Raw genomic sequence first — 27263 nt, 5'->3', positions numbered from 1 at the left:
ACGATTTTCCTTCTACATGTATCATGGGCACTCTACTTTTAGGTAGTTCTGTCTCACAATACAAGACAAATGGCATTTACCGATAGGTTTTCATAAATGTCTTTCCCTTAAATGTGTGCTATTTGATATATTGAAAACAATACTGTGATATCAACAGAGAGTAGTCTGCATTTGCAAATTTTGCTTTTACCAATAGCATGTAGATATTCTGACGACATGACTTCGTCAGCATCAAATTGCATCACAGCAGTTATCAAATTTAAAGCTTTACCAGCATGATTTTGTAAAATTATCATGTGTGACGACGTCTCAATAACGTCTCTGTCACCATGAGGAAACGTGTGCATACGTCTGAGTGATGTCTCATTGAACTATTTCCTTATAAACGTTACATCAAGTATTGACTGAATGCAAAGACGATGGTGTGCTCAAGTCTAAATCCCGTCATTGTTACCATTTTCACCCAAGAGACCCCTGCAACCTTAATACTTTACCTGAGGAATCCAAAATCAAACGGAACTAAACCTCCAAGAACGCCAATCACAATGTGAAATTTGAAAGCTCTTAACGGAATAGTTCTTAAGATATTAACTGTAAACCAATGTCGACCAAAGTATGACGGCGAACTAATGGACGGATAGGCCAAAATCAATATGTGTGCCATAGTTTCAATAGGGGAGCCAATATAGTACTAATACAACGGTTCATAGTATTTTTATTTGAACTCGCAACACTTTTCCACAGTACAACACTATTCCCATTTAAATGAGATAACTTGTAGTTATCTACTTTAAATAGTGTGCAGGAACAGACTTGGATCAGCAAAAACACATCACTAACATAAACATGTATATCTCTTTAAGTCACATAAACTATATTATTTCCATAACAAATTCAATGATTAAGCAATAACTTGTACACAAAATAAATGCAACATTTTGCAAATAGAGACCCTCATCACCATACCATTTCTTAAAGATAATTCCGATCCAAATTAATTAAAAAAGATAGTTCATGCATATCGAATGCATGACATATCTTGCGTGCAGTTCTGTCTTACATTGTTCAACATACATCTTTTCACAGCTACTCTGCAGTATAATGTTTTCTGCCATCTTTCAAGATGTCAACATTAAGTTTCTAAACCTTCAAGCAAACAATGTTTTCCCTACCGCACATTCAAAGAAATATTCACAAATAAAGTCATGGGAATTTAAGTGCCCACATAAAAAATCAATAAATGGTGTTAAATGATTTATTTAGAGAGCATAGCATTGCACAACCGAAATATTTAGTATACGTTAACCTCTACGGACTAAACACTGGTTAGTAATGATGGATAAAACAACATGAGTTGTGTAATGTGCTTTGTCTAAACCATACACTGCATGTAGGCGAGAATATAAACACTTCAATTAGCTAGACAATGCAGATGTATGACACTTAATTTAACACATAACCTGGTTATAGTTTAGATAAATATTTTAACATTATTAAAATACTATTTACAGTAATTTAAGGTTATAGTTTAGATAAATATTTTAACATTATTAAAATACTATCAGGGACCTATACAAACAATTGTTTGTATAGGTCCCTGATACTATTTACAGTAATTTAACTTTAAGGACTATGAAGACATAAGTCAGACATATGCACACACAACTGTGCAATAAATAAGAGTCTTTAATCAATATGATGTACACAATCAATTTATATAATGCATTTAATAAGTTTCTATAAAGTATATATAAACCCTATATTTAAGAATGCAAAATGTTCATTTGGAATAGATGAAAATATTTATACATTATTGTAAAAATTGCATCTCAAAGTATCAATTAAGTTCAATACAAACATGCTTGCATGGTAACAATTGTTTGATATGCATTCAAATTAACGCAAAATGTAATTTTATTTTCTATGTATCAATATGATTCATTTGAAACATTTCACACAATTAACAAACATCAAGCTATTTTTAGCTCTTAAGCAACAGAACAACAATGTTTCATGCATTCAATTAATGTTCAATATAAACAAATCAAATGTTTAAGGAAATATGGTCTGATGATCGAGTGAAACAAACTGTTACACAACTAGTAAACTGCCGCTATCATCAGCCATAAGTCAATTATTATCATGTATAATATAAATACTAGTACAATATGATTGCTACAATATACACATGTCTTTGACAGACATTTTGAGCAGAACATTTACTTTATCGTCGCAATTGCAAAGCTGTAAGCATTGTATGGAAAACTAAATTTTATGATTTCGAATAAATGCCATTATATTTTTATTACACATGTTTTTTAACAAGGAGTATCATATTGTACCATAACTATTAATTCATTGAACAGACGTATATTAGTTAAGTAAGTATTCCAAAAAACCCTAATACAAACTGATGGCTGAGTATTAAGTGTGTCATATTTTTAAAAGCTGTATTAATGCACTTCTTATGTTGAGAGATGAACAGAATCATTATCTTACAAGGGATACAACTTTTTTTCAAGCAAAAACATCCCTTTATCTTTCGTACAAATATTCATCACTCTCGCTTGATTTGCAATTGACCGATTTCCAAGTTGAATATATTAATTTTTCTTAAGATAATGCAAAATAAAGTTAAACCAATCTTTCAATAGTTGCTTAATTTTATTTAGTGAAAGGCATTACATATACTAGTGACAAGATGTTCCTATTGTCTAAAGGATATTTGTCTCTTCAGAATGTGTTGTTCTGTATCATTTAGAAAGTGTCAAATGAGCATTCCCACAAGCGATGTTTTTTTTTTAATTATCTGGCACCTAAAAGATGTACATGATGAAAATTGTTAATACAAATAAATGTTAACAGCGAAAATCAAAATGGCAACAATAAACACATGATTTACATTGCAAATACAATCATTTCGCAATCGCTCTATATACAAGTGAAAAATGTACTGACCAATATATACAGTGATCACGAATTATTGGTCAAGTTAATCTGGACGTCTAAATGTATACATAAACATATAAAGCATACTAAACTTTACAAAAACAAAAAATATAATTATCATAACTTTGGCCATTATTCCTACACCTCATATTTTCGTTTTTAAATACTCAGTTTCAAAACAAACAAAGCATTTTAAGCAACACAAAAGTCATTCTTAAATCATATTCATGCAAATAAATAAAAAATAAACAAAAATAACTGGTCGTAAATACAGAATATACAATTTAAGGAAGATTAAATGATTTTGTCTAAAACTAATCAATATTTTCAAGAAATAGTTAGACAATAAACAATATTCTTGATAAAAACCTGACACCAATGGGCACACTTTTAGAGTATCAAAGCCATAGCATAAACATTCTCCATCTGGCTAAACAATTTTTGTAACTACCACCTCTATATTACAAGTTAAGACACACAAAAACTGAAGCATGTCTCATTACATGAAAATGATGCATTTCTTTAAATTTTGTTAAAGTTACCAGCATCCTTTAAACAGCTTTGACAAATGTAAAAATCAACATTCATAGACATATATTTACTAACATTAAATTTTCCTTAACATTTCCAAAATAAAATGTCATAATACAGACACAGTAATTGGATAGACTTGTAAATTTTGCGCTTAAAATACTTTTTTACATTATTGCTTTTATCAAGTAATCTTTATCTTATTATATTTAAATATAGTTATTTAAAGCCTACACCATAAAATGACTGACAGCATCATAGTTCCAATAAAACATGAACTATTGTTTTTCTTTGAACACAACTTGGATGGTCACATAAAAACATTGCTGGCCACAAGACTGTCTGGCTTTCCATTTTTTGTTGTGATTTGTCAATATGCGATTTCTGTCTGAATCAAGTCACTAATTTTCCACGTGTCCCAATTTCAAAGATGAGACATTCAATTGTACATGTTCACACCATACATGGGGTATGCAGAGACCTTCAATTGTAAATGTTCACACCAGACATGAGGTATGTAGAGACCTTCAATTGTACATGTTTTCATCAGACATGGGGTACATAGAGACCTTCAATTGTACATGTTCACACCAGACATGGGGTATGTAGAGACCTTCAATTGTACATGTTCACACCAGACATGGGGTATGTACAGACCTTCAATTTTACATGTTCACACCAGACATGGGGTATGTAGAGACCTTCAATTGTACATGTTCACACCAGACATGGGGTATGCAGAGACCTTCAATTGTACATGTTCACACCAGACATGGGGTATGTAGAGACCTTCAATTGTACATGTTCACACCAGACATGGAGTATGTAGAGACCTTCAATTGTACATGTTCACATCAGACATGGGGTATGTAGAGACCTTCAATTGTACATGTTCACACCAGACATGAGGAATGTAGAGACCTTCAATTGTACATGTTCACACCAGACATGGGGTATGTAGAGACCTTCAATTGTACATGTTCACACCAGACATGGGGTATGTACAGACCTTCAATTGTACATGTTCACACCAGACATGGAGTATGTAGAGACCTTCAATTGTACATGTTCACACCAGACATGGAGTATGTAGAGACCTTCAATTGTACATGTTCACATCAGACATGGGGTATGTAGAGACCTTCAATTGTACATGTTCACACCAGACATGAGGTATGTAGAGACCTTCAATTGTACATGTTCACACCAGACATGGAGTATGTAGAAACCTTCAATTGTACATGTTCACATCAGACATGGGGTATGTAGAGACCTTCAATTGTACATGTTCACACCAGACATGGGGTATGTAGAGACCTTCAATTGTACATGTTCACACCAGACATGGAGTATGTAGAGACCTTCAATTGTACATGTTCACACCAGACATGGAGTATGTAGAGACCTTCAATTGTACATGTTCACATCAGACATGGGGTATGTAGAGACCTTCAATTGTACATGTTCACACCAGACATGGAGTATGTAGAGACCTTCAATTGTACATGTTCACACCAGACATGGGGTATGTAGAGACCTTCAATTGTACATGTTCACACCAGACATGGGGTATGTAGAGACCTTCAATTGTACATGTTCACACCAGACATGGAGTATGTAGAGACCTTCAATTGTACATGTTCACACCAGACATGGGGTATGTAGAGACCTTCAATTGTACATGTTCACATCAGACATGGGGTATGTAGAGACCTTCAATTGTACATGTTCACACCAGACATGAGGAATGTAGAGACCTTCAATTGTACATGTTCACACCAGACATGGGGTATGTAGAGACCTTCAATTGTACATGTTCACACCAGACATGAGGTATGAAGAGACCTTCAATTGTACATGTTCACATCAGACATGGGGTATGTACAGACCTTCAATTTTACATGTTCACACCAGACATGGGGTATGTAGAGACCTTCAATTGTACATGTTCACATCAGACATGGGGTATGTAGAGACCTTCAATTGTACATGTTCACACCAGACATGGGGTATGTAAAGACCTTCAATTGTACATGTTCACACCAGATATGGAGTATGTGGAGACATTCAATGGTACATGTCCACACCAGACATGGGGTATGTAGAGACCTTCAATTGTACATGTTCACACCAGACATGAGGAATGTAGAGATCTTCAATTGTACATGTTTTCACCAGACATGGGGTATGTAGAGACCTTCAATTGTACATGTTCACACCAGACATGAGGTATGTAGAGACCTTCAATTGTACATGTTCACACCAGACATGAGGTATGTAGAGACCTTCAATTGTACATGTTCACACCAGACATGGGGTATGTAGAGACCTTCAATTGTACATGTTCACACCAGACATGGGGTATGTAGAGACCTTCAATTGTACATGTTCACACCAGACATGGGGTATGTAGAGACCTTCAATTGTACATGTTCACACCAGACATGGAGTATTGTAGAGACCTTCAATTGTACATGTTCACACCAGACATGGGGTATGTTGAGACCTTCAATTGTACATGTTCACACCAGACATGGGGTATGAAGAGACCTTCAATTGTACATGTTCACACCAGACATGGGGTATGTAGAGACCTTCGATTGTACATGTTCACACCAGACATGGGGTATGTAGAGACCTCCAATTGTACATGTTCACACCAGACATGGGGTATGTAGAGACCTTCAATTGTACATGTTCACACCAGACACGGGGTATGTTGAGACTAGCACATATTAAACAGCATTTATATCTCTGAGCTTCTTCGGTATGGGGTTAATATGATAACAACGGTAGCAATAGGCTGTCCGTCTGATTTGCTGGTTTGATTTCGTCAAGGGACGTCTGAAAAAAAGAAAGATTCATAACAGTTTATGTCAGTTGTTCATTGTATGTGTGTTACGGATGATAAACAAGAACAAGAATAGCACTTTTATACATTGAGTTACATTTAAAGTTAATCATAACCACTTTATTACCAACTAACTATAAATCTCATCATCAATCAGGAAATATGGGTTGATATTCGAGAAACATACATTTCTTCCATTGGAAAAATATCACCTTATCATTTATAACAATAAGAAAGGGCCAACTAGCCAATAGCAAATAAAACGTGCTGGAGAAGAGTTTTACTGAGATGTATGTGTGAGGTAGGCAAAAGGCAACCGATGCAACCACATTTTACTTTTGACTGAAAACTTCACTACTATAAAATAAATGAACCAATACTAAAGCTTTGTCACGGACGTGACAATACCCCCACATGCCGCATTGACACAGGTTATTTTGCATGTTGTCTTCACAAAAAAAGCGCACACCATGCTCAATGTTTAAAACGCACTAAGTGACCCTGTGACCTAGTTTTTGACCCGGCAAGGCCCATGTTCGAACTTGAACTAAACATCATATAGCTACAACTTCTGACAAAGTTTGGTGAAGCTCTGATGAAAACTACTTGAACAACTAAAAACTAATAATAATGCCGTAATACGTGATCAAAACGAAATATTAAAACACTGCCAAATTATATGAGAATCTTTATAAAAAAGACAACAATATAGATATAAACATCATGAACGTTTCCATACCAATATCTGCAATAAAATAAACCCAGAACAAATGCAAAATGAACAAAGATACCTATCAGAGTATGAATGCGCTAAAGCACTGCTAGACATGAAAAACAATAAAAGTCCAGGATCAGATGGCATATCTGCAGAATTTTACAAAATATTTTGGAATTATATTAAGCAATATGTCGTCAATTCTCTTAACTATTCTTTAGACACCAATCATCTAACAGAATTGCAAAAACAGAGCATAATTACTTTACTACCTAAGACCGGAAAGGACACCCTTTTGATGATCGATAACTGGAGGCCCATCTCGCTTCTTAACGTTGATTACAAAATAGCTACAAAATCCATTGCCAATCGTATAAAACCTCATTTAAATAATATAACCAGTGTAAATCAAACAGGATTTATCAAAGGAAGATATAATGGCGAAAATGTAAGACTTTTGCATGAAATTATTGAACTAATGGATGAAAGTAACGAAAACGGTCTCCTATTTTTTCCGATATAATAAAGCCTTCGACAGTATGGATCATGGGCTTATGTTTAAATGCCTCACCATTTCGGATTTAGTGAGCACACCTTACAGTGGGTAATGCTATTTTATAAAGATGCAACATCACGCGTTACAATTAATGGTCATTTTTCAGATTTTTACGAAATACGAAAATTTACGAAATAACAAAAATACAAAAGCTTGCAAAATGGTATATAAAGCACTTGGGGTAGTACGCAAACTTTAACATAGATTTATCAATAATACATTCTAAGTATATAAGGGGCAATATTTCTGTCGAAATGCTTGATACAGTTGTCTGCTCTTGTTTATAGGTTTGGGTCATGTTGGTAAACAAGTACACTGTAACTCCAATATAGTGCGGTCCGTTATAACGCTGTGTCCAATATAACGCGGGGGGGTCCTTGGATCCCGTTTTTTCTCCAACCTTCCATTTCTGATTCAAACCAATGTTATGCATCTTCATGTATTTTCAGAAAATTCAAAGATGGCGGCGATCACAGCCTGCTTGCTTTATCCGTCCGTTTAACCGATTTTAATCGTTTTTAATTGATTAGAAGTTAAACGACACGAGAAAGCTAACTGGTGTTAATTTCTTGTGTAATGTCAATAAAGGTCAATAAAGGTGTGAAAACTTGCGAGTCAGTGTTTATCACATGTATTCTCTATCAGAGCGGCTCAGTGCGCTATTTTCAATAAGGTAAGTGCAAGTGGAATAATTATCAAATTAAAGATATTCAAAACGATTTAAACATTTTTACTTTGATTTGATTGCAGTTTGTCCATATGAAAGGAGCGGCTGTGAAATAAACTGCGCACAACTAGTATACTGCGCAGCCAGAGACTCGTGCAAGCAGAGAAAGATGACGGAATATTTCACATTTCATAGCGAATAGATGAATTACCTGTTAATGTTTTGTATGTATCGTGTATTGTATAAACATTGACAGTGTTATCGTTTATTATATGCTATACATGCTTGATAAATAAAAAGATCTTTGTTTATGTTTAATGTTTCTGTTGTTTCTGTACGTGTACGAATAATAAATTAAATAATCCTAACGATTTATTTACGTGCTAACGCAGTATACTTAACAGAGAATCACTTAAATTTTTGCCATTTATCAGAAAGTCCACGGAAAGCACGATTTTTACATGACGCGTATGACGCAATAAAACATTTCTTTGTACATGTGTCGTATTGCAAAATATGAAAGCAATATATCAAGGGAAAATAATTGGGGTAGTACGAAAACGTTAACATTTGCACGCTAATGGAAACGCCGACACCGGGGTGAGTAGGATAGCTCCACAATATATTTTTCATATATAATAGTCGAGCTAAAAATGGAATAAAAAAAGAAAACTACTTGAATAAGAGAGCGGACACCATGCTTAATTTTTAAAAAGTACTAGACACCATGCTCAATTTTCAAAACGCACTTAGTGACCCCGTGACCTAGTTTTGACCTGGCATGACCCACATTCGAACTTGACCTAGACATCATCTGACCAAGTTTGGTGAAGATCGGATGAAAACAACTTGAATTAGAAAGCGGACACTTAATACGGACCGACCGACGGACCGACCGACCGACAGACTAGCTCACACACGACCAAAAAAACCCACAGCTGGATTGAATAATGTATTGACACACAAGGTTAAATCTACATGCACCCACCAATCTCTGAAAGTAAGGCCATGAAAAAGGAAAACTAACCCAAGGTTCGCTCTGCATGATGTTCATAGACTGAGGGTTGTGTAGCATGGGAAACTCATAATCTGGAGACGATGACTGCAAATGCTCATGGGACATACTCATTGCTCTGCAACCCAGGTTTTCTGGAATAAAAGTAAATCATGCATCAAACAAAACAAATTCACGGCAATACTAGCGTTTTCAAGGACAACCCCAACTGATTTCAACCCAACAAAACGTTTGTCAGTGCCTCGACCTATCATATCAACAAGGTAATGTCAAAAGATTTAACTAAAGCGATGTTCTAGAGTTGTAAAGCATGTTGAAACTGTGAATGCATTCAATGCATTGAGGCTAAAATCAATAGAGAGAGAGAACATTAGATCATTTTGGTTTATCACAAAACTTTATTTAAAGAATGTTTTAATAAAAACAAGAGCTCCGCGGAGACAGATGCCTCCCAAAACAGAGCCTTGACACACATCACTCAATGCCTTGATGACATATCGAATTGATACCAATTTAACACATAATGTCACAGTGACCTTGACCTTTGAACTAGTGACCCAAATTTCAATAGACATCATCTACTGTCTAAGACCGATGTAAATGTGAGGTCTAAAGTCAATTGGTAAATTTGTTATTCATTGGAAACGATTCTCACACTTTTTGTGACAGTGACTTTGACCTTTAGCCTAGAGACCCCAATTTCAATAGGGCACATCTACCGTCCATGGTCAATGTACATGTGAAGTATCGAGCAAATAGGTCAATTTGTTGACGATTGATTGATCGGAAAGGATTTTCACATGTATTGTGGCATTGATCTTTGACCTAGTGACCCCATTTTCGATAGGGGTCATCTACTGTCCTAGGCAAATGCATATATGAAGTATCACGCCTATTGGTCAATTTGCTGACGAGTTATTGATCAGATGATTTTCACAATTATTGTGACAGTGACCTTGACCTTTGAAACAGTGACCCCAATTTCAATAGAGGTCATCTACTGTCCAAGACCAATGCACATGTGAAGTATGAAGCCAATAGATCAATTTGTTGATGAGTTAGTTATAGGAAATCAACTGGTCTACCAAAACACGAAAGACAGACCAGCAAACATCCCGCAAAACAATATACCCCCTCTTCTTTGAATTGGGGCATAAAATACACGTGGCGGGTTAACAAGAAAGGGTTTAAATATACTTGTTCTAGAAAAAGTGTTATTCATATATGAAGATTTACCAAATGCAACACTTTTTTATGTTTCAGTACAATAACAAAAACTAACGTGAGAACAGTTTAAAGTAATTTACTTGTGTTTTATTTTGAAATAACTTGAATTTACAGGGTTTACATTTATCAAGTTTCATGATCCTAGGCGTATGCGTTCTTGAGTTATCATCCAAAAACCATTTTACTATTTTGGGTCACCGTGACCTTGACCTTTGACCTAGTGACCTCAAAATCAATAGGGGTCATCTGCGAGTCATGATCAATCTACCTATGAAGTTTCATGATCTTAGGCGTATTCGTTCTTGAGTTATCATCCGGAAACCATTTTACTATTTCGGGTCACCGTGACCTTGACCTTTGACCTAGTGACCTCAAAATCAATAGGGGTCATCTGCGAGTCATGATTAACCTACCAATGAAGTTTCATGATCCTAGGCCCAAGCATTCTTGAGTTATCATCCGGAAACCACCTGGTGGACGGACCGACCGACATGTGCAAAGCAATATACCCCCTCTTCTTCGAAGGGGGGCATACAAATATTGATATGCTTAAATATGTTTTGAAACTAATGTTTGCGAATAAATTAAATTATAAAGAAATTCATACTTTAGTTTGTGCATTTATACTTGTATCAGCTGTCATGCATATGCATCAGTGTTGTTGATGAAAGTGCGTTATAAAAGTACGATCTTACACGAGAATCAGTAATTATGCTCTATAACTCCATTAGGTTTTATTAAAACAATCCATATTGTGACAACGTTGCTGAAAACTGCTACAACTAGGTAGCTCAAACATGTAAGACAGCTTACTAGACTGCTACTGTTGTTTTTGCTGCTGCGTCGACTAGGCTTGGTACTGCCAAACACTTAACACGATAAGCTAAAAGACATATGCTTGGCAATTTGTCAAAATGCAACATAATATTTCACAATGGCTCCTTCATGAACATGATTGATTACAAGGGATGCAGGTGACTATGCTTTATTTGTTTTTAGACACTACTATTCAAACAACTTTGCGAAAACTGTGGACACAATCACACAATATTAGTTATAACCGAGAATTGCATATAGGTTACAGCGCAACTGTGGGCAAAATGTTAGTTAAAACCCTGATTAGAATATAAGTTTCATATCTTCTGATTTCCCATTATAGTGAGATACTGAAAGTAAAATAATACTGGGTAAAAGAGTGACTTGGCCAATGAAACGATGGGGCTTTGCATGCAACAAAATCACCACTTATCACTTACTGTTCAATGGTTTAACACAATTTAAGTTCCAATTTAATCCTTTGAGAAATTTAGATTTGATACAAATCTTTTTATAATATATGCAAAAAATGCCACTTTGACTAAACAACTTAAAGAAAATTGACTCCAATATACCCTCTCCAAAACGTGGTTTGTGGAGGGTTATTATCATTAATTCACATCAATTGCTTTGAGATTGAGATGTTCAGAAATAAGTAAGGCCATGGGTGCATCATGAACCTGCGTCCAAGGCTGAGGCTATTGCTGGAGACCGGAGTAGTACCGGTTTGACATTCCGCCTGGAATCTCATTTCACTGAAGGGTCACATATGGCGCAGTCGCACCCAGCAAGGTTTTCAGGAAGGGTGTCCTCTGAAATCAAATATCAACGAAGTGAATATCTAGTTGCATAATCAGAAGGTCATTCTTATATTTACTGTAAGGTCCAACCTTGACAACAAGTTACCATTTGACATTACATTAGACACAGTATAAAGGAGTGAAACTCCAGCTGCTGGAGTAGTATTGAATTATTATTATAAACAATTAGTAGGTCCTTTATTTAAGGAAAGTGACCGATTGCCCAAACAGTACAAAACAGCACAATACAAATCAACATAAACACAAATAAGAATAAAGCTGGGGTCACCGCCTTGGAACAGTCAATGCAAAGCATTGGGGTTTTAACGGGTTTTGGAGCGCTCAACCTCACACTAGGCCCAGCAATATTCATAATACATCCAAGTGTAAATGAAATTTAACCTCATAGCATTGTAACTCAAATTTAACAATAATAAAAGGGAATTAAAACGCATTCAATTTAATTACCATTTAATTACTCAATGGTGTTGAGATACCAGAGCAACAGAGTTACAACTTTTTGAGGAACAATGGAATGAAACTATTAACAAGTGTCCACTACATTCCTTATTTATAGAAAAAGATTTAAAAATACAGCATCCACACAGTCCATAAACTATTCAAGACAATATAACACGGTTTTGCAATGTGACAGCACACTTAAAACTGTATAAACTGTCAGGAAAATTACGCCGATTGCATAAATTCTGATGGCATTTATGCTCAGACAAGTCGCATTTTTTTAGGCAGTTCATACACAAAAATAAATTAAGAACGAGAATGCCAACAAAATACACCCAGTTAGAAGACTGGTTTACATTGATCGTGAGTACATTGGCACACATGTTTACCCGTCATTTTTTCTTCATTAAACAAGTACAGAGAATCTGGCTTGTTACTAAACTTGTACACAAAATTATTAAATTTTGACAAGAATTTGAATTTTAAGAATGGATTTATACTTGCCTGACAGAAATATACATAAGGATATTATTCCCGATTAAACATCAACAATCCGCTAAAAATAACCATCACGTGATCTATTCTCATCATCACGTGATCGGAACCTCCTTTATATACCATGCGTAAACCCCGTTAGTCAGTTTTATTTCGGCGACAAATCATCACCGAAAATACATATTGGGGAGGTGGGTGGTAATATGTCAGGCAAGTATAAATCCATTCTTAAAATTCAAATTCTTGTCAAAATTTAATAATTTTACTTCATGATTTATACTTGCCTGACAGAAATATACATAAGGATAGATTACAAAGCAATACTAACCTCGGTTGTGGTTGTATTTTCAGTGTATATCCTCAGTATCTGTCACGTCTTCTAAATTCTTCTTAGAAGACTAAAAAGTATCTACTGGATACTGTTCTTCATAACACCAAATGAAGTATTTACACCCAATGACTTTACCTACTTGGTAACAATACAAATATATGAATTTCAGTAAAATTCAATGTCTCTCCAACACAATCCGACGGAAATAAACTGTTTCTTCAATTTATTCCTTGGAACTCTTATTCCATGATCATTGTTCAATTTTTTTTTTTTAAAAGGATTTCTTTATCCCATTATAACCATCATTGTAACACTGATGTATTTACATCTTTGAGATAAAATTTCATAAATGTGCTTTCTCTAGACCAATCTGCTGCCTCCAGAATGGAATTCATTGAAGCACCATTAAAAAGTGCCCAAGAAGGGCCAATTGCTCTAGTTGAATGGGCTTTAACTTTCATACTTTTATCTTCATAAGCCAGGCGTATGACCTTGACAATCCAGGAACTTAAAGTTTGTTTCGACACCTTCCTATGAGGACTATTGATACTAAAAAACAATGCTGTTTCATCCTTATTGTCTTTAACTCGAAAAGGTTCTGTTTTCTTTAAATACCATGTTATTTCCCGCTTTGGATCAAGTAACTTATTATCTTTAAAACATGGCACAAAAATCTTTGGAGCTAGATGAGAAGGTCGATCTTGTTTAGCAAAACCTTGACGTAAGAAAGTTATGCCTTGTTTCTGAACTGTAACTGCACCTTCTCCCAATTTTAACGCTTGTAGGTCTCCAACCCTGCGAAACGTTGTGATTGCTACAAGAAAAATTGTATTGTAAGTAACATATTTAAGTGTTGTTTTAGCCATTGGTTCAAAGGGATATTTTTGTAAAGCTTTAAGAACAACATGGAGGTCCCATTCTGGAGCTAGTCTACATACAGGAGGACGCTCATTAAATACACCCTTTAATATTCTTATTATATGTGGATGTTGCCCTATGGGTCTTTCTCCCACAGGTGGTAAAATTGCAGACAGCATTGACCTATAGCCAGAAATTGTACGATATTGCAATCCATCATGAAAAAAGTCTGCTAAAAAGTCCGCACACTGGATTATAGTTGCTTCAAATGGATTAATTTTCCTTTGTGCACACCAGCTACAGAATCGTTTATACTTGGCATTATAATCAGCTTGTGTGCCTGACCGCCAAATGGATCTAAGTAATTTTCTAGCTTTTTCTGAAAACCCTGTTGTTGCAAGGTGTCTGTCGATAACAACCATGCCACTAATTGGAACACCCCTGGATTCGGATGAAGAATTTGAGATTGAGGTTGGCACAACAGGTTTGGATTTTCTGGTAATTTTATTGGATGAGCTATGGCTAGTTGTAATAATTGTGGATACCAATGGCGTCTGGGCCAAAATGGGGCTTTTAGAATTATTGTGCATTTGAATTGTTGTATGTACTGTAGCACTCTCGGAATAAGGCAAATCGGGGGAAATGCATAGGCGAACATCCCTTCCCATGAAATTGTCAACGCATCCAATGCCAAAGCTGTTGGATGAGGAATCCATGAACAAAATATCTGTGTCTGTTTGTTCAGATGTGATGCAAACAGGTCTATTAACGGAAACCCCCAAATTTGAAAAAGTTGATGTACTACATATTTGTTCAAAGTCCATTCTGTTGGTTGAATTTGAATTCTTGATAACTGATCGGGTAAGAACATTCAGTTTCCCCGCAATATGAGCTGCTTTGATTTGAATATTCTCTTTTATTGCTAACTGCCAAATTGTCCATGTTATCATACATAGATATGTTGAACGTGTTCCCCCTTGTTTGTTCAGATATTGAACAACCGTTGTATTGTCTGATCGAATTAGAACAACTTGATTTTTCAATTGTGGAAGAAAATGAGACATTGATGAAAAACCGCTTCCATTTCTAGGCAATTGATATGTCTCTGTTTCTCTAATGGGGACCAACAACCTTGTGTTATCAAATTTCCCAAGCAAGCACCCCAAGCATATGTGCTTGCATCTGTTTGCAATGTCTTTGTTACTACTGGGGACTAAAAAGACCTGCCCCTTGAAATGTTGGCTGGGAGTAACCACCAATTCAGATGTAGAACTAAATGACATTGTAAAGGGATCTGATATGTTAGATCTTTGGAACTTGGTTTCCAAAAGAACAATAAATACAGTTGGCCTCATATGAATGCGTGCAAACTGAATTATTTCTACACACGACGCCAACAGACCTAGGAGATGTAGATACTCTTTGGCAGTTGACAATTCTTTGGAAAGGATGTTCTTTACTGCTATCATTATTTTGTTTTTCCTTTCCTGTGTAGGGTACACCATGCCTTGTTTGAGATCTAACACACTGCCTATATATGTAATTTTTTGTTTTGGATCCAACTGAGATTTTTTTATGTTTATTATAAAACCCAAATTTACAAGCAGATTTATCAATTTCTCTCGATCCTGGAGAATGCCTAATCTGGTTGCATTTAGACCTAGCCAATCGTCCAGATACACTGCCAACCTTAGACTTTGTTGCCGTAGATACGCTGCAATTACTGTCACACATTTTGTAAATGTTCTTGGTGCAACTTTGGGCCCAAAAGCCATAGCTCGAAATTGATAGACTTGATTCTGTACACAAAATCTGAGAAACATTCTGTGCTTTGGAAATATAGGCAAATGTAGATAGGCATCCATCAGATCGAGAGATATTGCATAATCGCCTTTTTGAACTAAATTGAGAACTGACTTTAGTGTTTCCATTTTGAAGTGTATTGTCCGTAGATACCGGTTGAGGGGTTTTAAATTGATAACTGGTCTCATTCCCCCCGTTTTCTTGGGAACAAGGAAAAATGTGCTGTAAAAACCTTGATTCAGGTTTTGATATACTGGTTCTATTGCCTCTTTTTTTAATAAAGAGTCTATCTCCTGTTGCAGAATAGACATATTGTTTTGAGATAATTTTGTTTGGATAATGCCGTTGAATTTTGGAATGTTTTGAAACTCAATTATGTAACCATCTCGAATGATTGACAAAACCCATTGATCTGTTGTTATCTGTTCCCAGTTGTTTACAAAATTTTTCAGCCTGCCCCCTACCGGTATCTCGGGATTGATCAAAAGCATATCATTTTTTTGTATATTTACCTCGAAAATTGCTACCTACCGTAGAGGTGGATTTCATCGAGGTCTTTGGAAACCGTGGGTAAGACGCAGTTGCTGTAGCCGGCTTGTACTGCTGCTTAACAGCACCACCATAATTGTTGAAGGAACGGTAGTTCTGGTTCCTATGTTCATCTCCAAACCGTGCACGTTTCCACGGCTGTTCAGGTGTGGATATTGACCTACGCTTTCCCCTCCTATCAACCTCGGGCAAAAGGTCTGCAATTTGTTTGTTGATTTCAACTCGATCCTTTAATGTTTGTTCTAAACCCGGACCAAAAACGCCTTCATGGGATAAGGCAAAAATATCACGTACACATTGTACAGCACTGTCAAGATTTGCTTCTTTACTAGATAATGTTTGCAACAAATTTCCTAGGGCTTGTTGCATGTACAAATTCACAATAATGCCCATCCTAGCTGCATGCTGCCCTTGGAATGCCAACTTCTCAATATCACGCAAAGGTTGTGACACTAAATGTTGTGACTTCATTGTGGCTTTAGAACCAAATCTCTTAAGCAACAGACTGCTAACAATTGCTTCTAGGCTAGGCACACTCAACATTTCCTCTGCTGACGCTGGCACTTGGAATGAAGTGCGATAAGCATCTTTGAAAGCTGAAATACGCACTGGTTTTTCAGCTCGCAACGATTCTTTCAAGACATCACACTGCGCTTTGTCTAGAGAAATTCCTTCTTTACATTTATCTGATTTTGTTGTTGCGTCTTCTCCAAACATATCCCGCAACAAACTTTGTGTCTTGGTAGAGTATTTTGTAAACCGTGCATTGTTCTCTTCATCGCTATCATCACTGCCATTCAACAACGTATGGCTAGAATCATCGTCATCACCCAGTAAGTCCGGTCTCTCCTGTCTACTAGGCTGAATAGACAAAGTGTCTTCTTCCTGCCCCAAAATATCTGGCGGAATGCTATTTGTAGGTATGCGAACCACTGTATCAGCTCTGGACACCCCAGGCACAGTGTTCAAGTTACTTGGTCTCTGCCTGGCTGAACCAGCAGTATCCAACACAACTGACATCAATTTATCAAGTTTCGAGTATAGAGAACAAAACCGCTTGTCCATTTCGCTGACATTTCTGCGCAAATTCTCAAAATCAGCCTGGCTGGCTCTAGGGGTACCAGATTTCCCTTTCTTACTCGAGTAGCTACGTACTGACCGTACTGACCTGTTATCTTCGTGTTCTCCACTTGATAATTCAGCTTCTACCGGCAACAAAGCTGCATTAGCCATAATGCCAATTATTCCCGAAAGAATAATGTTGAAAAATTCAAGAAAATAAATCCGTAAATCACTATAAACGGTAAAAATAGGTCCAATTTCCACATAACAAGTTACTAAAAGAGCAATGTTAACACGGCGCTGGAAATAAAACTGACTAACGGGGTTTACGCATGGTATATAAAGGAGGTTTTCACGACGCGAAATTCCCAAAATTCCAGTGTGGGCGTTTTCCCAAAATGGAGCGGAAAAAGCCTGACGTGATGATGAGAATAGATCTCGTGATGGTTATTTTTAGCGGATTGTTGATGTTTAATCGGGAAAAATATCCTTCTGTATATTTCTGTCAGGCAAGTATAAATCATGAAGTAAAATTCTGCCCACAAACATTATTGACAACTTTCATAATGAATCAACTTAAATTGCCTTGAAATAGTGAGCAGATGTAATAGTGGATGCCAACTGCCCAACAGCCAACATGCAGCTGCTGCTGGTTGTTCTATTATACATGAACCTTCAAGAATAACCAGGCCAATCAGGGACAAAACTTTCCACTTTTATAGAATTTTTGTTTTAAAGAAATATGTTCTTAGCCAAATCCAATTTGTATGTGGTGTCTCTGATTGGAGTCAAACTCTTTACGCATTCAACCCGTTTCCCAGCGCAAGGCTCATATCTGTTTTTAAAGCTTCTATTACTCTGATAATTACAACACAAAGTGAACATAATCTGTTATATCTAATCCTTTTAACGCGTTGTTGTTTCTGTTTTAATTTTTGATTAATAGCTTGGTGTAAATATTGAACTCACTTTGCCATAGACAAAAGTAACCCAACAATGCTGAGGTTGGCATAAAAAAGACATAATTTTGTATCTCGTGAATGAAATTAAAAACAAATGATGAATTTGCCTTGTTTTCAATAATATAACATTTAAATTGCTTTAGAGAAAATTCGTTACATATAAGGTTTTTTGATTTCCAGTTACTTAAAATACATATGGAATTGATTATGCTCTAAATCATTCTAAATGTTCCATAATTGAAAACAATTCAAATGGTAGCTATAGATGTTCAATTTAAAATACAAATTTGAGCTTGAGTTCAAGCTTGAACCTAATGCATTTTCTTCACATGATTATATACAATACAATAGTTTGTGGCTGAACCCTTAAACTTAGATAAGATAAACTGGTCAATTAATTGAAGAGCAGAAACCTCAGTTTGCATAGGGTTTAACGTTATTTGTTAAAACTTGATTCCATCTGAAGTATTAGGCAATGCCGCAGTGACCCCTTTTGCGATGGGAAGAGGACTTACCTAATGAGACGTACTGGTTGTGTTGTAGTTGGGGAACATCGTTCTCTGGGCCTGAACTTGTGAGTATAAGGCCTCTGTGAACAGATAAAAGGACCTTAGTGCATCCTAGAAATGTGTCTCTGTAAACCAAATAATTCAATGCATTCTGAAATGTCATCAATTACATTGGATGTAAATCAAGTTTGTTTGAGTAAAAAAAGAAATACATTATGTTTGAAAACTCTTGATACAAATGATATATACACTAAACACTTCATACAAACATAGACTACTATATACTGTACACTAGAAGCAAACATTTTTCATCCATCTGAAACCAATATTTATTCAGTTCAGTTCAACAGCAAAAAGGTGGGAAGGACATAAGGAAGAATGGACAGAATTACAACAGACAAGGACAAATCATTATGCACCCCCCTTTGCCATTTCAAGGCAATTATGAATATTAACGATAACATGATGATTTTATTAAGTTAGCAGCCATGATATAGATTTATTAATATATAAAATGCACAAACTATTTAAATTGAAATTTGAAGTAAACAAGAGATGTGTTCGTCAGATACACAATGCCCCCTATTGTGCTATTTTGAAATAAAATTTCAATATATCATTTGGCAGGTTTAGAAATTATCTCCCTTTTTAAGCTTATTTCTTCCCTTGGATTGTATTTTTTGACTTTTGACCTTAGAGGATGACCTTGACCTTCCACCACTCAAAATGTGCAGCTTCATGAGATACACGTGCATGTCAAATATCAAGTTGCTAGCTTCAATTTTGCAAAAGTTATGGCCAATGTTAAAGTTTTCGGACGGACGGACAGACTGACTGACTGACAGTTCAACTGCTATATGCCACCCTACCGGGGGCATAAAAACTGAACATTATACATGGTAAATGACAGTACCAATGTACCTTATGGATGAGGTAATCTCGGCCCCACAGCAGGAAAGTTTGGAGCCCAAGAATTAGACTGGCTTCACCATGCAGATAGGACATGTTGAGCATTTGCCCCAAGGTCCTGTGCCAGGAAGTGTTGCTGGGCATCTGGGCCCAGCTGACCAGAGATCCTGTTTTTCAGCAGGGTACCGATCTATGATTGCTAGGAACTAGCTCTTAAAACAAAATTCGGCAATGTAAATAAATATTGAAAATAAATGAAGATAATAATTTTATAATGTGCTGAAGGCATTAAATAATTGTTTTACTTAAATTTAATAGCATTTAATAATTAAAGTGGATTTTTTTAATTGCAAGGAGAAACTGTTGTTCAAGGGCTAAATTTCAGCAGAAAAATGGACACAACTATGCCCTGACCTATGATTAAAACTGATATCAGATTAACTTTTATTTGCTATTTATTTACCAAGTTTGATAAATTTGAAATCAGAGAATTCACATTTTATCCTAGGAACTATTCCTCAATCAGGCAGAAAAAGGACTGACGTTAAGTGAACTATATGAGCCTCATTCTCGGATAAATAGGACTTAATGTATGCGCAGTCTGCACAGGCTAATCTGAGATGACACTTTAATAGGACTTAATGTATGTGCAGTCTGCACAGGCTAATCTGGGATGACACTTTAATAGGTCTTTATGTATGTTCAGTCTGCACAGGATATTCTGGGATGACACCTTAATAGGACTTAATATATGTGCAGTCTGCACAGGCTAATATGGGATGACACTTTAATAGGACTTAATGTATGTGCAGTCTGCACAGGCTAATCTGGGATGACACGTTAATAGGTCTTTATGTATGTGCAGTCTGCACAGGCTAATCTGGAATGACACTTTAATATAACTTAATATATGTGCAGTCTGCACCGGCTCATCTGGGATGACACTTTAATAGGTCTTTATGTATGTGCAGTCTGCACAGGCTAATCTGGGATGACACTTTAATATGACTTAATGTATGTGCAGACTGCACAGGCTTATCTGGGATGACACTTTAATATGACTTAATGTATGTGCAGTCTGCACAGGCTAATCTGAGATGACACTTTAATAGGACTTGATGTATGTGCAGTCTGCACAGGCTAATCTGGGATGACACTTTAATAGGACTTGATGTATGTGCAGTCTGCACAGGCTAATCTGGGATGACACTTTAATAGGTCTTTATGTATGTGCAGTCTGCACAGGCTAATCTGGGATGACACTTTAATAGGACTTGATGTATGTGCAGACTGCACAGGCTTATCTGAGATGACACTTAATATAAAGAAGTGAAACTCCAGCGTCTGGAGCAGTATTGCATTCTCATTATATACAATTAATTGGTCCTTTATTTAAGACAAGTAACCAATTGCCTTAAACAATACGAAACAGCCTAATACAAAACAACATACACACATATAAAAATAAAGCTGGGAACTGTCAGTGCAAAGAATTGAGGGTTTAAACCAGAATTGGATCGCTCAACCTCACACTTGGCCCAGCAATATTCATGATATATATCAGTGTAAATAAAATGTAACCTCATAGCATTGTAACTCAAATTAAATAATAATAAAAGGGAATTTAAACGCATTCAATTTAATTACCATTTAGTTACCTAATGGTAAAGAGACCAGAGCAACAGAGTTTTTTGAGGAACCGACGATGACATGAAATTACGAACAAGAATCAACTACATCCCTTATTTTTAGAAAAGATTTAAGAATTAGCATTATAAAGTTAATATTTTAGATATTTAAAGCACATACATTAAGCCCCATACCACAGAGCATCGCTCAAATAATACTTGTTGTTCTTGTTGCTGCTGCCTCTGCGACCAGTCAATAGAAAGAGTCCCGACGACAAAGTCACCACCCCAAACCCAGGAATTTCCGACTACTGTTGTTGAATGGCTTCAATCGCATACTGCTCTTCAGGCATAAGGTTCACATTATTGGAAAGCAATATATCGAGGTCAGTCACATTAACAGACCAGTCTCGCAATGCCTGCTCTATCTGTTGGATCAGATAGTATACGTTCGAGCGACTCGTACGGAACAATTTGTTGATACCAAGCATCTAATTGTTGCTAAGCAACATCGAACCTTGGACGGAAGTCAAACTCACCAAGGCTCCGCTGTTGGAAGAGTTAATAGGAGGCGTGCTAGGCTGACGCAAGACATATTCGTGCTGAATTTCTTCAGCAAGTTGTAGTATTTGTGCCCGAAGGTAGTCAGGATTGTTTTTGACTTTCACTTCAATGATGTTTTCATCTTGTTGGCTAATAATGTTTGCTGAAATGGAAAGCAAACTAAATTCAGATATTTTAGTGACAAATGAATATGCGATGCAACATTTTTTTTTCATACCTGATTTTTTAGTGACAAACATTGCGTCTATAATTGATATTAAGGATTAATTTTTTACCAATTATAACTCAAAATAGCGTTGTATCAATGTGTTACACGCACCAACGTTAAATTGAAATGTTTGGGGTTTGAAACGGCGAAGAATATATGGTAAAGTACAGTTTGTAGCAAGGTGTAGTATTAATCAAAAACAGGCATAACTTAAGAAGATTGAAGTGTGAAACTGTGCACCTTTAAATATGCATGTATGCAACTTTATATGCGCTACTTTACAACTTAAATAACTTAAAATGTAAAACTACATAGTTCTCAGCAACTGTAAAAGTGAGACAATACAACTTTAAATGTGACACTATACAATTTAAAATGTGAGACTGTGCATCTTTAAATGTGAGAGTAAATGACTTGAAAAGTGAGACTAAACAACTTTAAATTTGAGACAATACAATTCTTAATGTGACAATACACAACTTAAAATGTCAGATTGTACACCTTTAAATGTGATAGTATATAACTTAAATACGTGAGACTAAACAACTTTAATGTAAGACAATACAACTGTATTACATATCATAAGAAACAATTGTTGTGAGTTCAATACATGACTGTACTGTAAGTGTATGAGTACTTGACATTACACGTTTTGTCGATGGATAAGCCAGAAATGTAGAAATACAGATGACCCTCTATGGTGAAGTCTGTCTATCTTGCTACCAGTGGTCATTATACTCAGTAACTATAACCTATTCTGGTTAAACGTATTAGCTGTATGCGATATGGAATTGATATTAGTTGATTTCCTTCATTTTCTTTGATGTCCTCGTTTTTGTAGGACAGATATTAGATTTAAAGTTTCAAACCTATAAGCAATATAGTGCTATTGTTTTGCAAACATCTGGGCTCTACTTTAATTAATCATATCCCCTATATGTGACATAAACATTTTTTAAAACACAACAACTTCAAAATAGTAATAAATCTTAATGAACTGAGCAAATAAAGCCAGTTATTTTTATAAAAGACTTTAAAATTCGCTAGAACTATAGTGGCTAGCTCTGTGCAGAGTTTATTTTAACCGTGTTTGGAATTGGGCCAAAATGGGAAAAAATCGTGCTGTTTTGATTTTAATTGGAAACATGGGTTGTTGTTTTTTGCTAACAAATATTTAAACATTGAGATTAAGTGCTATCAAGATTAATTGCACTAAGGTTCAACTTATAGAGCTGCATAAGAAACTTAACTCCATGTTGCAACATGTTAAACAAATACATTTGTGGGCAAACCTTGAATTGAGAATATAAGCCAGTAATTAAGTAAAAGTATGAACTTATTGAGACTAGGAATGATGCCGACTTTCGGCCCCAAATTAAACAAAATAAATTACACTGTAAGGTCTTACCTGAAGCTCAAGAAGCTGAGATAACATGATGGCCTCGCTGTGAGTGCTATGGTCAAGTTTGAGGTCTCATTAATGTCGTTCAGAGTCCTTACTGGATCACACAACGAAACTGCTGTCATTTTCTAAGCCTTTTCTGGCGTTGATTCTATGTGCTTTGGGCTTGGAGTGCAAAGCGCACGTAACAAAACCGGACGTGTTTACTTTTAGCACCTTGTTTACAATATTGGGCGGAATTCACATTTTAGGCAAACCCCATGGGTGTATCGTGCCCTGGGTGTTCACAATGAAGTAGTTACTGCCTTTCTTTGTCAGCAACAGCATCAAAAGCGCGTTTGTAAATCTACTACTGTCCAAACTATAGACAGCAAAAGTATTCTGCTTGGAAAGCTTACTCATGTGAATTAATCACTTCAATTGTTAAAATTTCCTTGATTTTCCCCGATCCTCGCTGAATTTATGTTTGTCCCATAAAGAATGGAACAAATTAATCAACTTTTTATTCTTCGTGATATTAGTTGTGATGTCATACGGCAGGAACTGACTGTTAGTGTTACCATAACTACTTCTATAACTCATTGTGTCTGTCCCACTCTGGCACTCGAGCTCAACAAAACTACTCAGTCTTGAGTGTTGAAAACTCGACACAGACATTGCGGTTGTTGAGTACAGCGCTTGAATTCAACTATGATGACCCTTTGAGGCCAGAGGTCAGGGTGGAGGAGCTAGGGGTCGGGGGGGGTGGGAGGCAAGGATCGTCCTGGACTGGGGATTCTTCAGGCAGACTGGTGCTGTTCCTGGTCAAACTCGATATCAATGCTGGTTCTCTCCTGAAAACAACAACAGCACAGTGGGTGGTATGAACTAGTAACAAATGTTAATACTACAATCTATAACAAACTATGCCTTTTGATTGGATGTGAAGGTTTTCAACAGCAAAACTTTATTCTAATGAATTTCTAATCTGGGATTTGATTGGTTCCTTGTAATCAATAGCACAAACATTAATATAAACAAGAGGCTCTGTCACCATAGGATGACTTATGCCCCCTATAAACGCTTGATAGAAGTTATGAGCTTTTTTCGAAACCTAAACGCAGATTTCGAAACCTTAAGGCGAACCCTAAGTCCAAGGTCAATGTCACAGGGGTCAAAATTTGTGTGCGTATGGAAAGGTCTTGTCCGTATACACATGCATACCAAATATGAAGATTATATCTCAAGGGACAAAGAAGTCATGAGCATTTTTCGAAACCTAAACGCAGATTTCAAAATCTAAACGCGGACCCTAACTTCAAGGTCAAGGTCACAGGGGTCAAAATGTTTGTGCGTATGGGAAGGCCTTGTCCATATACACATGGAAGGGGGCATACTTAAACCATTTTGTATTAAAACATTGTTGGCTAATGTTATACTTACCTGTAAATTCAAAATTATCATTTTCACTAAACTTTCGGAGATGTTATTTAATAAGCCAATATGCGGCTAATCAATAATATTAATTTTTGTCCCTTATAAGCATGTGTCGTCCACATAAGCTAATCAGGTAGGACACTTTCCGACTAGACTGGATTTTTGTAAAAAGGACACTTCCTTTCAAAGAAAAAACCTTTGAAGAGGAAAGTGTTGTCCCTATTAGTCTGTGCGGACTGCGCAGACTTATATGGGATAACAATTTGAGCACATGCATTAAGCCCCATTTTACCACAGCACGGGTCATTTATATTTTTTGCCATTTCTTTCCTGCATATTAACAACAAACAAGGGCTGTTTGTAAGACATGCATGCCCCCCTATATGGGCCATAAGTTGTAGTAGCAGCCATTGTGTGAATACGTTTTTTGTCACTGTGAATGGTGGTGGTGGTGGTGGTGGTGGTGGTGGTAGCAGCAGAAGAAATAATAGTAGCAGTAGTAGTAGTAGTAGTAGTAGTAGTAGTAGTAGTAGTAGAGGTAGTAGTAGTAGTAGTAGTAGTAGTAGTAGTAGAAGTAGTAGTAGTAGTAGTAGTAGTAGTAGTAGTAGAAGTAGTAGTAGTAGTAGTAGCAGCAGCAGCAGCAGCTGCAGCAGCAGCAGCTGCAACAGCACTAGTAGTAGTAGTAGTAGTAGTAGTAGTAGTATTATGCATTACAAAAATGCAGTTAGGCAAATGCTGTAACAATAAATTTAAACTTATTGCATTTGTTTCCCCTGTATATAGGTAGATATAATAGTGTATTACCTCCCCTGTCCTGCTTATATTTGTATTAATCAACAAAATTAAACATTAACACAATATTTAATATACAAAATATACAAAATATGGGCTGTCCGTTGTAGTGGCAGCCATTGTGTGATACGTTTTTTGTCACTGTGACCTTGACCTTTGACCTAGTGACCTGAAAATCAATATGGGTCATCTGTGAGTCACGATCAATGTACCTATGAAGTGTCATGATCCTAGGCAAAAGCGTTCTTGAGTTATCATCCAAAAACCATTTTACTATTTCGTGTCACCGTGACCTTGACCTTTGACCTTGTGACCTCAAAATCAATAGGGGTCATCTGTGAGTCATGATCAATCTACCTGTGAAGTTTCATGATCCTAGGCATATGCGTTCTTGAGTTATCATCCGAAAACCATTTTACTATTTCGGGTCACCGTGACCTTGACCTTTGACCTAGTGACCTCAAAATCTATAGGTGTCATCTGCCAGTCATGATCAATCTACCCATGCAGTTTCATGATCCTAGGCGTATGCATTCTTGAGTTATCATCCGGAAACCATTTTACTATTTCAGGTCACCGTGACCTTGACCTTTGACCTTGTGACCTCAAAATCAATAGGGGGCATCTGCGAGTCATGATCAATCTACCCATGAAGTTTCATGATCCTAGGCGTATGCGTTCTTGAGTTATCATTCAAAAACCATTTTACTATTTCAGGTCACCGTGACCTTGACCTTTGACCTAGTGACCTCAAAATCAATAGGGGTCATCTGCGAGTCATGATCAATGTACCTATGAAGTTTCATGATCCTAGGCCCAAGCGTTCATGAGTTATTGTCTGACAACCACCTGGTGGACGGACCGATCGACCGACATGAGCAAAGCAAAATACCCCCTCTTCTTCGAAGGGGGGCATAACAAACAGTGGTAGACATAATTAGACAGTAACTTAAGGGCAACAACTTACTGTTTGTGCAGATCTACAGTTCTATCCTTTGTAATTAAACAGTTACTTAAGGTCAACAACTCACTTTTGGTGCAGACCTAGAGTTCTCTCCCTTGTAAGTGTCAGCTAAAATGTCCTTCATGATGCGATCCCCAGACATGGAACAGCAACGTCCCCCAACATCACTGAACTTTGATATGGCTGAGCCTTTCACCAGACAGTCGTCTTCTGTGATGAGCA

General features: G+C 36.4%; 1 long non-coding RNA gene across 1 annotated transcript; it reads right to left on the bottom strand.

Moving 5' to 3' along the window:
• Positions 1-702: 702 nt before the first annotated feature.
• LOC127840313 (uncharacterized) lies at positions 703-27263 on the bottom strand. The gene is made up of 17 exons (XR_008030517.1): positions 27109-27263; positions 23876-24702; positions 22235-22401; positions 20080-20279; positions 19165-19238; positions 12008-12139; positions 11325-11394; positions 9297-9418; positions 6163-6324; positions 5678-6118; positions 5414-5457; positions 4710-5281; positions 4490-4665; positions 4402-4445; positions 4314-4357; positions 4138-4269; positions 703-3961 (listed from the first exon to the last, which is right to left on the bottom strand). It is a non-coding gene; the product is annotated as an uncharacterized LOC127840313 (long non-coding RNA).

The sequence above is a fragment of the Dreissena polymorpha genome, chromosome 8 (genome assembly GCF_020536995.1).
Source record: "Dreissena polymorpha isolate Duluth1 chromosome 8, UMN_Dpol_1.0, whole genome shotgun sequence".
In the NCBI taxonomy this organism is placed as follows: domain Eukaryota; kingdom Metazoa; phylum Mollusca; class Bivalvia; order Myida; family Dreissenidae; genus Dreissena; species Dreissena polymorpha.
Note: the sequence above shows the minus strand (reverse complement) of the source record. Positions and strands in the feature narration are given on the sequence as shown.